The following is a 14,915-nucleotide window of genomic DNA, read 5'->3' as shown; positions in this document are numbered from 1 at the left end:
CGTTTTCTCTCGTGTTCTTGTTCTTCTCTGATTCTATTCTGGTGGTATTGGAGCATCTGCAACATCTGGGACGGGGTATTAGCTTGCCAGGTACTTTCGACTTTCAGAACTCGATTCTTAATTTGTGGGCTTGAATTCTCGACTAATTTAGTAACAAAAAGATGAGGGTATGACTCACTACTTGTCTTGAGGCCACTGTTGATACTGAAACATTTTTCAAATCTAGAATAAAAATCACTAATATCCTCATCTTGTTTCTGTTTACAGGCTGAGATTGCATCCCAGTCTTCTTTTCTAGTTGTCAATAATCTGGGTAAAACTTGTATTAATAATTCTGGTAATTCTTTACATTTATCTCCAAGACCGGTACCTGGTACTCGTGCCTTATCTTCGGCTTCTAGAACTGCCCAATCGATCTTTTTCTCTCCCACCTCCCATTCTTTTTCCTTGAGCTTTTCATACACCCCTGCGGGCAGCAGAACCTTTAACATTTTAATTATATCTGGATATGTGTATTCTCCCATACGGAGCATGTCTTTTAATTCTCTATGGAACCCTGCTGGATCTTTGTCATGACAGGGAATTAATTTCTTCATCTCGAGGAGTTCCATCTTTGTAATTGGAGTGTAAACAAACACTCGCTGCATTTCGCCACCCGTTCCTTTAACTGGGTGGACTTCTCGTAACGGATTCTGTCTCTCCATGTAAAATGGTTTACCTTCTGGAGGTGAGGCATGAACAAAATGCGGGTTCAGAAACGTTCTATATTTGTGACGCTGTTCTAGAATGACACTAATTAAGTCGGTACCTAGACCTTTCCATCTATACTGGAGTAACTCGTTCAGGATATCATGTAACGGACCTGGATCAGAGTGTTGACCCTCATACAATGTAATGAGGTGCTGAATCATATACATACCCACCAGTCGTTGCTCGGCTGGGGGCATTTTCAGAAACATTTGTGCCACTATTTCGTCTGGAAAAGTGGTAGAATCAGTAATCCATCGGACTGCTGATCGGGCTAGTTCTTGTTCATGCATGGTACTTAACTCACTGTAACCGATTCGTGATTTCAGAATGTGATCGGTAGCTTGGAATACTTGTTCTAGAGAACCTTGTTCTGGTGCTGGAGAATGAAAAATAGACTTGTGTTCTAGGCGTAAATGGCGATCTGGAAATCTAGATTTTCCTACATACGCTATTCTGGCGGGATTCTCGTCCTCTACCTCTTCAGTATCAGAGTTACTTTCTTTCTCGCTTACTTGTGCTGCTTTACGTTGTTCGTGTATCTTTATTATTTCTCTACGGATTTTCTTGTACATACTCTCCATAGCACCGACGGTCTTGTGCTTACCCTCGGCTATATTATCACTCCACCTTGTCAGGGTTCTCATTTCGGCTTGATCTTTAGACGGGTAATCTTGTTCTCTTATTAGACAATTGATCAGAAACTTTAATATCATGAGCTGGATCTCGGCTTTCCTTTGAGACATGGCCTCGCTAATGCTTTCTGGATCATCCCCTGTACGGATGAAACGATATATTCTGTCTAGATCTTCTTTCATATTCGGTAAGGTGACTAGATACTCGGCCACCTTTCTTACGCGGAATGAATATAAAACCATATTATCCTCGCCTGGGACTGGATCATAGCCGCATTCGGCAAGGGATTTTCTTATTTCTGCTACAGTCTGATGTCTGGGCGTACGCTGTGACGCTTGTGCATGTAATTCGGCTAACGTTAAACGCTTGTGTGGCGGCGGGGTTTGAGGAGGACCTCCCCCTGCGGCCCCTAAACTGGAGTCGTCTACTGAGGCTCTTCGTCCTGGCAGAGTGGGAAATGGAAATGCAGGCTGGACTTGTATGGCGGGCTGGACCGGGGGTACCGTAACAGGTACTCCGGTGTCTGGAGGAGCGGGAAGTGCCTGATTTACAGGGACTGGCGGAGCGCGAACAGGATTTGCATATTCTGGGACTGTGTCGTCCAAATAGGACGAAATAAAAATATCAGCTGCGGTCTGTTTGTGACGTAGCTTGGTCGGAACTAATGGTGGCGGGAAATTACTGGATGCCTCTGGGGTCGCTTTTGGCAAGCCCTCGGCAAGGAGAGGATACATACCCCTATTAAGGGCATGCCTCTGTCTGTCTGACTGTTCGGCTTTGACTTGTTCACCAATCTCGATTAGTTCTTTTTCTTGTGCTCGTTCTAAGGATTCTCTACTTAATTCTGACTTTCTGATTTCCTTTTCAGTTCTTTTATGAGCTTCTTTGCGCCATAACTCGATGGCATCTTTCTGTGACTGTCTGGCTTTCTTTTTCCATAATGCTTCGTCTACTCGCATGATGCACTCGGCATCCCATGTACCCGATACGGGCCATCTATACTTTTCTTCTAACTGTTTGGTATACTCTACCCATAAATCTAGATACAATATGGCGCTTATGCCATGCTTCTGATACATAAAGTGACCTGGACTGTCCCTCGGCGGAACAGGAACTGCTTCTTCTAACAAACCCTTTCTAGTTTTTAGCTGACGTAATCTCGAAAAGAGAGACATTGTAAACTTGAATCGGAACACAATACAATACACGAGAAACAATAACAATTTGGAGAACAATTCAGGCATACCACGACATTGGAAATACATTGAACAACATCATAACATAACAGTTCGGACAGAATATTACCTGGAATACTGAGAACAGAAACACAAGAATTTCTCGAGAACGGAACAGACTAGAGTTACTGGATGCACTGCTGAAACAGTACGGAACATACCGGTCCCATAAAGGGACGCATCAAGACCCGTATCCACCTAGGTGAACACTTCGTTTGTGAGTCTGTGTACCACCAACCCACGGACCAGAGTCAATTTAGATTGACCCTGTCTAGATACTACCCCAGTAATGGTACTCACCGGGCAGCAAGAACGGAAAGCCTCGGACTGGACTGGACTGCTACGACGACGGACGACGAACTTCGGACTTCTGTTACGGGTGGGCCTCCGGATACCTCGGACCTTGGACTCTTGGCTTGGGCTCTGGTCGGGACTCGCCGCGTTCCTCCACCGTCTCGTTTGGATGCTGGACCGCCTCCTCCGTCTCCTCCGTGGGCCTGAGGGATACTTGAAGCAGAAATATCTGCCGGTGCACAGAAGAGTTCCGTCACGACTGCAGAGGGTCAGGGGGTCGGCGTGGCTTCACCGACGCGTGGGGAAAGGGCAAGTCCCTGTTCGGGCGCCATTATGTGGTAAATAAATAAATAATACCTCTCTTTTTGACTAGACATATATCATAACAGATAGCTCAATAAATAAGAGTCAAGATTCGAGGTAGTAGGAGTTTTGCAGGTTTAATACAGCATAAGGACAGGAACAGGACAACCTGCATAGGAATAGGATGACAGGGCCCAGCAGCTGCTGGGGCTGGGGCTGGGATGAGCGCGCTCACTTTTAATAACAATACATGAGCATATATACATAACGCAAACACATAGCATTACATTGCAGTAGGCGTAGCAGTGGGTGGAGCAGAAGGCGTGACGCGTAGCAGTCGCGAAAGATAAGGGCGAAAAGAGGTGTAACAGGGCGTATACATAGACATGTGATGCAAACGTAACAGAATATGTCATGAATGGGGCGGAAACCATGGAGGGGGCTACCTAAGGAGCCGGGACCTCTAACCTGATGGTGCGCGCAAACTAGCAATGACGTATTACTAGGAGAAGCTGGGGGCTATGAACTCTGTGCTAGGAGCAGAGACTGAAGTCTGGAAAGTCAGGGCGACATGTACCTAAACAGTATCTAGTATCTGATGTTTAGAGAACATGTTGATATAAACTAGAAGTCAGGAGGGGAAAGGCTAACTTGATTCTAAGACTGGACCATGCATTATTCTACATGTAGTGCGTGTTGAAGAATATTAAATGACCATTAAATGCAGTATTTCTCTAACGTGGAGACGTGAAGGCTAGACAATGACGGAAACTATTGATGCAGTTCAGTAGCTTAGGAATGCAGAGAAGGAGGACTGAACTGATAACTGGAATCATAACATATTCTTGGCAGACTCAGAGACTGAGCCAGGCTGGACCGGGCACTGCGAGGCAGGAAGTAAGTGAAAGGTCGAGGATACAGGTGGGGGCTGTATCGCTCCTCAGCGAGGCTTCAGGAGACAGGAGCTGAATCTAGTGTCCAGGCCCTTTTGAGGCCTAGAAACGGGGACTTTATAATAGAATAACGTGCACACTGAGAAACGTGGCAACGTAGCTTTACATAGGCCTGATATTCGTAGTATTCACGAGGACTGGAAACTGGCATACTAGAGGTGGACACAACTGTAATTGCGTCATTAATCGGACATGGTGAATACATATGCATATTGAATCATGCACACATAACATATGATGGATGACACGTAGGGACACAGAACATGGCAAAATTTACTTTTCCACATTACAGGGACGTTATAGTTAGGCTGACATTTTACTTCTACAAAACCAGAGAAATTCAGCAGTTATAGTAAAGGAAATTACCCGATTAGGGTCACCCGGGTCACTTACGACTACCTCATGGCCTTCCAAACAAGTGAAGAGTCGGTCAGACAGTAGGGAATACAAACAATCATTTATTAGTATAATACACTGCAGCGGAGCCCAATCTGACCAGCATCCAGGGATGGCTGTCGAGGGGACAGGCTCCCCAACATTTGGTAACACATAATTATTCTTCCGACAACCCCCAACCACGCCCCCAGTGGAAAGTTACCGGCTTGAGCCGCTCTTGAACAAAGAAGGCAAAGAAAGATGGGTTACCACCTGCAAGATGGGTACACACTATCACTATCTCAAAGTTGCTTTGCTAGGGCTCGGCTCCTCCTAATGTAGGAGCAGGGCTACAGAGAAGGATAGGCATGCAGAGGCAGAATGGCCTATTCATTAGTAAATCGGAATCCAAACTTGAACACAAGAGAAAACCTATGAACTGAGAAATAGAGCTGCAGATGCTAACATTAAGCTCGTATGACAAGGAAAACTCAGTGGAAGTACTGTAGGCGTGGCGGCTGCTACTACATAGCCTTATAAATACTAACCTACCACAACACAAATAAGAATTACATAAATTGCTGAATTCCAACAATAGTTAGCTGAGCAAACCATAACGTGCGCCCCCACAATGCACTGCTTATGACCTCACATATTACATCACTCATGACATGGTCAGTGACATCCCTGATGACATCACTGATGACATCTCAAATGACATCACTGATGACATTATCCACTGACTGTGAACGTTTAAAAAAGTTTATGAGTGTTAAATATACATACCAAGGTGTATTGGTGAATCAGTGGGTGTATGAGTGCCCGATTGGATGATGCAGTGGGTGTGTGCGTAACTATATAAGTGAATAATTGTGTCTCAGTGAATGTATGGGTGAGTGACTTGTGTGAATGTCTGTATCTGTCTGTCAGTTGGTGTCTAAGTATAGGTGTGTGAGTGGCTACGTGAGTTTACGTATAGGTGAGTGATTGGTTGTTTGAGTATGTTTTGGTTTCTTTTTTCAGTGGATTTCTAAGGTTTTCTAGTGAATAGAAGTTTTAATTACCTTGAGATTATTATTTTAAAATAATACAATTATCCTTAGTGAAACTGGCACCAATCTTATTTACTTATTTCATTTATAAATCTGTAATGTTATTTTACTTCATCAGGTGCTGAGTCTAAGGACACATGCCCACCACCTTCTTCGAATGATCAGCAACTGACATCTAAATTTTCATCTGCAAAGGAAGCATTCGTGGCTAGAGCAGGTAAAATATTATTTCATGTCATGGAACATACCACAATTCATAACTAGCACTAGGTAATATCAATTTGTCTCCTTTGTACATGAAAAAAGAGGGATTTCTTTTTCACAAAGTTTTCACAACCCTTGTACAATGTTTCTGTTTTTAGGAATGTGCACAGTATTTATCGGAAAGTTCCTAACTTTATTTCCCTTTTCCTTAAGCTCCTGGATTTGAATAGCCTGATAATGATAAATTATCAACCACAAGTGGAGGACAGGGTGCAATCAAAGAATAAAACCCTGTCCACATCCACAATGCCATATCGGCAGGCTTCATTCCTCAGTATGAGAAGGGAGATTGTTGGTTCTACCCGGGACATCTCCCTAAAAAACCTCAAAGGTGGCCAAAGTGTTCTTCCTATACAGTTTCCCAGCCAGCAGCTACTAATTCATGGATGCTCATATGTCCTATGCAGGACACTCCTGAACCGCTTTTCAGCCTACAGGCAACTTACCTGCTCCACCTTTCAATGCAGGAACAAATCATGTTTTTTCTTCAGCCACTTAGGGAAAAGAAACCCCCAGGGAGGAGGTCCTCTCCATTATTTAGCAATCTCCCTCCCAAAACCTCCCATACGCCAAGCCTCAATGTAATGCACTATGTGCTTGCTTTGTACTGTGCCATGCATGCAGTGGGAAGGGATAGGAGGGGAAGGGGCATGGGCATGGGCAAATCCTCTGCAATGGGAAGAGCAGTCTTTGAATTTTTCCAGCAACAATCATCTGTGTGTGTGGGGGGATATTCATCAAATCACCCTAGCTCAACAGGAAGAGGAATTTAACTTGATATAGAGACAGACTCTTGTCTTGAAAGATATTAAAACATATCTCCAACACATGTCAAAGTTGCCCCAGGAACATCTTCATCTGTCGCGTGAGGAAGATGCCTCAGCCATGCAGATGGCACCGGCCATATCACCCAGACATGTGCATAAATCTGCAGGGCCAATGCATCCGCCTCAGTCAGCTGGGGCAGAACTGCAACTTGTAAGTCCCACCCGACCCACAAACCTTCACCAACTGTCCACCTGCACCATACACTAACTCACATGCTCCCACTTCACAACCACAAATACCAATTCATACTTCAGTAGGCCTAGTATTGGGAAGTAGGGCATGTTATTGAGCCCACGACCCCAGCCTGGGGAACAAAAACGGCCCCTTGACCTTTTCATCTAGCAGTGACTCGATCATAAAACTTGCATCAATTATGGAAATCATCCCACTTAGAACTTTTGATGTACATGTAAACAAATCTATTGTTTATCTCTTTGGACAAATTTCCCATAAACTAACCTTTAACCTCTATGACATGTCTTGTATGCCTAGCCATGACTACATGTGTGTTAGAATCATGTTTTGTAATGTGTTACAGAGTGTGAAACATATCACAATACATTCCAGCACAAAACAATTACAGTCATGTATAATCATGCCAACACAGACATGCAAAAGTAAGAGCAAAAACACTTTTAAGTGTGAAAGATATGTTTTTATATAGATTTATTCATATGTTTGAAAGGAAATCTTCAAACATGAGCTTTATCAAAAAGTTAACTGTTTTTGGTAAGAGGTTAAAGAACAAACATAGAGCATTAGTCCATGAAGAGAGATTCAACTTGGAGGCAATGGGAACTTAAAGAAACAGGTCGGGAACATCAGGGGACCAGTCTAGCTATAAGGGGATAACGTTCTATGAAAAGAATTGTCAATTTTCCAAAACAATCCCAAAGAATGATCAAATGTCTTAAATGAATCTTCAATTTAGAAAAGTACAAAGACTGAAAAAAATGTAAAGCCAAATCCCAAGCCCAGATGGAGAATCAGAAAGGCTTTTATGTGTAAAGAGAATAGATTCTTGGCCTTCTTCTTCAGGGACCAGGACCATCTGGACCTCTGCAGACTCTTGGAGTTGTGAGCCGGACCAGACACCAACTGAAGATCTGGGTAATACATACTATGGGCACAACAGCGTCTTTGGTGGTTGTTTTTGGACACATTGTGGATATTGCTATGGTCCAGGATAATAGGAGGCAGCAGATCTCTCCGTGCTTGTCAACTTGTGCCTCTCTATGGGCCTTCACCTCCACCACCACTCCTTATGGACTCAGCCTGCTGACCTGCAATCACCTGCTACGTGACCTTCTGAAAGGTCATGGTCACACACTCCAGGGGCATGAGTTGAACACCACGTGAGGACTGAGGGGTGAATCTCACCCACCACCACTGATCTTCTGTGCATGCACGTGCTCTAGGAGGGGAGGTAGCAAAAGGTGCATCTGAAGGCCCTGTTCTTATGGGATCTTATTGAGCTGGGGAAAGGGTGACTTCAGGTCTTGATGTTGGAGGACCTGCTCCTGGTACAACACAGATGCTAGTTCATGTTGGTCAGGAGGAGTTCCACAGTCTGTCTCCTCAGCTTCTACCCAGGGTACCTTGGCTCGTAATAAAATCTCTATCTGGGCGGGTGCACCCTAACTTCGGGTGGAAGCTCTCTCCTCTTTGTTGGTACTGGCACCTTCATCACTTGTCTACCTACCAGTCGAGGGCCTCCTACTACTTAACTTCTAGTACTGCCCTGTCCCGCTTTCTCCTTGAATGCTCACGGGAAAGCAAAGAGAAAATTAAAGAACCTTGAGTAAATATGTCTACTAATTTTTGTCAAAAATATCAAACCTTTAATATATTAGTGCAAATTGTAACAATGATGGAAAATGTCATATAAACCACTCCACTTTGAATTAGAAACTTCAACATGAAGCTATCACTTTTAAGAGCGGGGGCCATAGTTCCAACTATACAAAACAAAATATACCTTAATCACATTATTAACCTTCATTTAAAGTTACAATTTACTTGACAACACAAAACTCTAGGATACACCAACCAAAAAAGGGAGATATGACACTACAAAACTTTCAAAACACATGACAAATGTTACTTTTATTTACTATTATAAGTCTTGCCACCCACGTGCCTCTGGGCATGGGCATCTAGGAGAGTGGCTAGGACCAGCCATGCTGTTTTCAGGACCACCCACTGTGGTTGGGAGAGTGTGGGGTACTGTTTGTCGGTCTGGGAAGATACCCAATCCCATCCGTCTTCAATCTTATCGAGCTTCTAAGGTCCTCCCATCGCTTTCGACTTTCCCTGACTCTCCTGTTGTGCACAGCCATGCACTACTGTGGCCTGTGAAAGGTTTAGGAATAGCCTACTCCTTGTTCCTGTATGACATATCTTGTATGTCGTAATAGTCTGAGAAATTTGCACTGACTGCGGAGTTCTCCACCTATGCTATGGAATTCTCCTCCTACATAGTAGAGACCCCAAACTCCTGTAAGTAAGCAGATTAAATAGGTATGACAGAAAGGGAAAATGGAAACATGCCTGTAGATTTGCAATTATCCCTTGCATTTTATAGAAATTAAAAAAGATGTTGGAAATGCATTTAGAAGTGCATGTATGTGAATATGAAGATGCATGTATGTAATTATGTATAACTTAGAATTTTAAATACATACAGAACATGTGGGGTGTTAGGATGTGTCTTCAAAATGTTATTATCATGTGTGACATGTATATAGTCATGACATGTAATCTGTGATTAAAAGAGTGTGTGAGTGATGTTCATGTGGATGCATATAAGATTGATACTTGATAGTTATGACATCATGGTGGTGCAATAGTGGTGTCATAGTCCACCATTCATCACTAACTTGACACTGTCCACCTACTGTGATGCATCAACCAAGCTAGCAGCTTGGGTGAAAAATGAGGTCACTTGTTGGTCACACAGCTGCAGACCATGACCTCTGGGAATATGGATGGGGCCATAGTTCAGGGGTAAGATTACAGGTAAGCCTTGTTGCATGATTCTGTTGAATAAACATGTAATGGAACAAGCTACTATAATCTTGCACACAATGTCTGGAGAATACTGAAGTAACTCACCTGTATAGTAAAGATATATGAAGTGTGTTCAAAGATGGTTTGCAAATGTATGTGTGCCCTATTGTACCCCTTTTGAGGCTTTGTCATTGGACATTGTACAGGGGTGAGAAGGAGAGAGAGGGCATACTTGGCATCACATGCAACAAAGAAAAGTAACATTTGTTATAATGAGGTGCACTATGTGGTATAATATACAATCCACACATGCTTACCGTCAAAATTATTACAATGGATGTGTTGTGATGAGGTGAAATTATAAGTGACGGTGTGACTACTTTCTCTACAAAATCATAGCTGCAGCATGTCAGTGTAATCACCAAAAACCAATTTGTGTGTAAGAGGTGACTGTCGTAAAACTTTGCTCTCATGTCTGCACCCAGGAAAGGCAACATACTCATCAGTGAAGGAGTCATTGGAATTGCAGACAGTTTGCACATTGATGGCAAGCACAGAGAAACTTTTATGCTTCCCCCTTTCCTCAAGACCCTTTAAACACACAGACACAAACACACCCGCACACATTTGCACACACTTACTCGCCCGCCCCCAAAAGCCATGAGGCCATTCACAAACTGCATTTTGTAGTATGTTTGTAGTACTTTACTATTACTACAAATGAACTACAAAATGTTTTTCATAAGCTTCAGTGCAGAGTTTGTGCCTTCACTTCTGCTATCTTTTTCTGTGCAGAGATCTCCCAACTGCAGAGTCTCCGCAAATGTAAGAATACATTTTAGTATTAATGGTGGGAGGGACAGGGAGGAGTAGCTGTAAAATGGGGAAAGCTTACTACTAAAGGGGAGGGAAATATGGAGGAGTGAAGACAGTTTAAGAGAAGGTTAATGAGGGGTTAATGGAGAGGGCTGTGTATCCACACACAAAAGAGTAAGTCCATTGATATTCACAAACTGCCCTTCTAAAGTTATTACAGCCACAAAAGGACCCATAACAGGAGTAAACTACTCCAGCTCAGTGCTCAATTAAGTCCAGCACAACACATGGACAACTACTGGTACTGCAACACACTCCCATAGAAGGTAATGGAGAAAGGACCTTAAAATAAAATCCCCTAGGAAAGAATATTAAATTGAATTAAAGTATTTCAAATAGAAAAATATTTAAATAAATATAATTTAAGGTTAAAAATATCTTTTGAAAAATGGTTCATATTTTTAATGAAATATGAAATATTGCAATAACCTTTGTTGTGGTTACAAAATAATGTAACAATAAATGGTATTAAATATAATTACTTTAAATTAATTGTATAAATCACTTTTAATAATTATTAATGCACAATAGAAGCATTTTTTTTATAAGACTTAATTCCCAATATCTGCCTGGAATAACAAATCTAGCCCTCTCTGGATCACTAATGCCCTGCTTGTCTACATCCTTATTCTAGCCCCCCACCCCCTCACCAGTACATACCCTTATGTTCCTTGATCTCTAGGCATTCTACCCACCTCAAAGGGGTTGGTAGTTTCTGTGTCCACTGCAACCACAGCCTTATTCTGATACTTTGGGCCTGATTCACAAAGGGCCTTCACACTCGTGGCCCCTCTGTGTTTTAGGCAATGCTGCCAATGTTGTGGAGATATCAATCTTGACTGTGTATCCATTTGAGAAGATGATTCTGTATGGGTGAAATGAAACCTTAAGATTCTAAGTCTGAATGAGCATTCACTCCTGTCTTAAGACACATTTGTTGCTGTAGAGTTTCTGAATTGGACCTTCGTGCAGCAGGACAGGTTCAGAGGTAGCTCCTAGTGACCACAGCTAGTAATGTGGTACGCTGGTAGGGACGCTTTTGCATGGCAGGCCTAACTGAATTGCTGATTTTAGTTGTCCTCTGTGAGTGGGTGATGGGTGCCACAGTTTGAAGGTGATGAATGCAAGAAATGACCAATCAACGAGTCTTGAGGAACAGGAAGTGCAGGAGCAGTCTGTGCAAGCGGTGGGGCGGAGTGGGGCGATTTGACAGACGATGCTGAGAGAAAATTCAATAAATAATTAATTTTCCCTCCTCTGCGTCTGTCGAATCCCCCCACCAACCCTGCCCACCGCTCTTACCTTTGCGGGCCGCGACTGAGGAAGTTAGGTGTTCATGGCATTGCCTATGAAGTCTAGGTATTCTCTATAATGTGTGTTGCCTGTGTAAGAGGCTGAGTGAACTCAAAGTGTTCAGCAGGTTGCAGAAGGCCTTCTTCGTTGTCTTGGTCGATGCATCGCATGGAGGATTGAAATCACAGAACACTTTTTGGTCATAGCTAGACATCGTCATTGTAGTTAGCTCTAACATCCCAGAGGGATGGATTGGTAAGTCATGTTAAAGTAGTCTGAGTTGTTGACAGATGGAAGTGGTAGAAGAGGAGCATAATGGATTTGAAAGACACTTGCAACACTAACTTCAGTGTTATGAATGCTAGCCGAGAGAGTCTGGAATCTGTAACAAAAACAACATCTAAAGCTATGTGTACAGAAGAAGTCAGGAAAGTTTGTTGCATGTATGACTGCCAAGTGAGCATGCAATGATGTGTGTATTTAGTATATTTGATGTGTTTTGTGAGTGGAAGGCCGATGAGACTTCTTTGATTGAATGCACCTGAGTGACGCGAGTGGCTTCGTTTTTTCATGTGCACGGATGGGTGGAAGTAACGGAAGGTGAGGTCAGCAGGGTTGGATTGGGATTACAAATTGGCCCAGGCACGCTAAAGAAAAATGGCCCACATTTGCATATTGCCTTTCTGCAAAAAAACACTGCTTCGGCGAAATGTTGTTAAAAAAAGTGGGGGGGGGTTCGAAAAAAATGCATGGATTAGTTTACACTGGCGAAACACACCTGAAAACAAGTGAGGCCACTTTTGCTTAGGCCCCCCTGCCTCCGCTCAATATGCATATATTAATGGGCCGGCCCAGCAAGAGAAATGGAGTGACACCTCTGCCCGTTGACAAAAGGGAGGTAATGGACGTCCATCTGCTTCCAGAAAGGACACTTAGGCACCCACTGGGCCGCTGGCGGTGCCCAAACAAGGCTGAAACCACCCAAATCGGACCCACAGACTGCTCAAAAAAGCTTCCCACAGCTGGAACTCAGACATTAGCCCCTCTGGCATTTCCCGAGTGCCCACGTTACCAATCCGACCCTGGAGGTGAGTGGGTCACTCATGGTGATATGTTTTATTTACTGATGTGCTTGTAAGGTGCAAAATTTGCTGCACAGTGTCCCATGTAGTATTATGTCCCATTGCCTTTAACATACCCTAACAGTCCCAAGGAGGGCATGCCCTTTTCTTTGTCCACACTTACATTGAGCCTTACTAGGGTTGTTGTCAATGTCAATGGAGGTTGTATGTGGAAGGAGACGAAATGAGAGGCACACTTAAACAGATGGACCAGTCTTGCTACACAATTATGCAATGGACCATATATATGTTGCCTTGATATATTATCCCCAAAGTGCAACCAAAACCAGTGCACCACTGAACAGACAAACAGATATAGAGCCTCCGGGTTGATTGGCCATACATCTGCCATTTTGGGACAAGTCACATCTTCAAGTGTCTCAGCCCCACTATGAAAATGAAATCTGTCTCCCTTCACTTGACCTAAGCATTAATATATTCAACTGTTTCCCCACGTGTGCCCACATGCAACAATATTGTACCAACCATCATGTATCTAGAGATCAGTGTATGGACTTCAGTCAACAAAATTCCAGGGGTGGAAAACGTGATTTCATATATACACTTTGACTGCTGACATGACAATGTTGATTGCTTATGCCAATCATGGACTCCTTAAATCCTTAGATTTACTGCTGTGGTGTGAAAATTCAGTCTAGATAGATGTGGGATAGTTCTTTCATCTTTGGGGCAGTAAGCTATTGTGTTTCTCCACCTGCCTAGTTGCAGCGCCATCTTAACGTATGGGCACGCTAGGCAGTTACCCAGGGGTCCCACGAGCATAGGGGCCCATGCAGACCAGAATTTAACTCCAATTTTCTGTTAAAGATTTTTATTCCTGTTAGTGGTTGTGGAGGCAGGGCCCAGTGAACTGTTTTGCATGGGGGACTATAATGCTGTTAAGACGGCCCTGCCTTTGTCTCTTTGTCACTTAATAATCATTTTTGGAAAGCAAGTGTTACTGGTCTCATTTTCAGTGGTTGTGGCGCCGTGTTTCTGTCACGAGCACTGTGAGTACTTTAATGTCATTTCCATATTGGTTGTGGAAAGAAAGTAGAAAAATGCCCCAGTATCATATTTTTATTTGGTTGATGGAGAAAGGGTATGAAGAGGGGAGGTGTGGGAGTCCACAATGTATAGGGGAAGAGTGTCAGAATGTAGTATCTTGTAGTTGTATATGTGTCACAGGGGACTAGATCATTCACCTACATATTAACTACATGGAGGAAGTGACAGATAGGCACTTTGAAATATTCTTTTCGGGTCTGGCATAGAGACAGCTTTAGCTGCATCACTAACCTCATGTAATCAAACAATTTTCAAATAAAAATGCATACATATATACATACATAGAGAGGCTTTCGACCATCCCTCTTCACCAATTGGTCTGCTCAACTATCATTCATATTTGCCTTCAGCTCACCATAAAATGCAACATGGGACACAGGTCAGCCCACTTCAGCCACTGTCTCTCCTGCACTGTGAATGACTGCATTTAGTCCCATCACATGCGAAAGATCACCTATAAAGAAGTACACTTCACAGCTATTGCTGGTGTGGCAATACTTTACTTTTCAAATGATTTATTTGTTGCATTATTTATCCTATTTCCTTGTTTTAGTCGTAGTGTATACTTAAACTATGTCTTCAGGTTACAGTAATTCAGAGCCAGTACTGCCTCTTATTTGTGCTAACAAAAGTCCTGTTTTTCTGTGAGCTCCTATATTGTGTATTATAACTGATAAAGGTTTCTAGACCTGTTCTAAGAAATCATGGGTGCTAGGAAGCACTCATACAATTCTATCAAAATTATATGTGATAGGTTAGGTTTTCAAATGCTAACTTTGTATTGCAAGTCTATGAAAGGTAGATCTAGGTAGCTGCATTTTTCTTTTTTTGTGGCTTATGTTTGCAATAAAAAAAACTATT

At 42.9% G+C, this 14,915-nt stretch overlaps 1 long non-coding RNA gene across 1 annotated transcript in view; it reads left to right on the top strand.

The window, feature by feature from the left end:
- The window catches only part of LOC144753494 (uncharacterized), a 157,910-nt gene that overhangs the window by 106,922 nt on the left and 36,073 nt on the right, over positions 1-14,915 (top strand). Inside the window, exon 2 of the long non-coding RNA XR_013594387.1 lies at positions 5,714-5,812. This is a non-coding gene — a long non-coding RNA (uncharacterized LOC144753494). The remainder of the gene's footprint in view (positions 1-5,713; positions 5,813-14,915) is intronic.

This window comes from Lissotriton helveticus, chromosome 5_1 (genome assembly GCF_964261635.1).
Source record: "Lissotriton helveticus chromosome 5_1, aLisHel1.1, whole genome shotgun sequence".
Lineage (NCBI taxonomy): Eukaryota > Metazoa > Chordata > Amphibia > Caudata > Salamandridae > Lissotriton > Lissotriton helveticus.
Note: the sequence above shows the minus strand (reverse complement) of the source record. Positions and strands in the feature narration are given on the sequence as shown.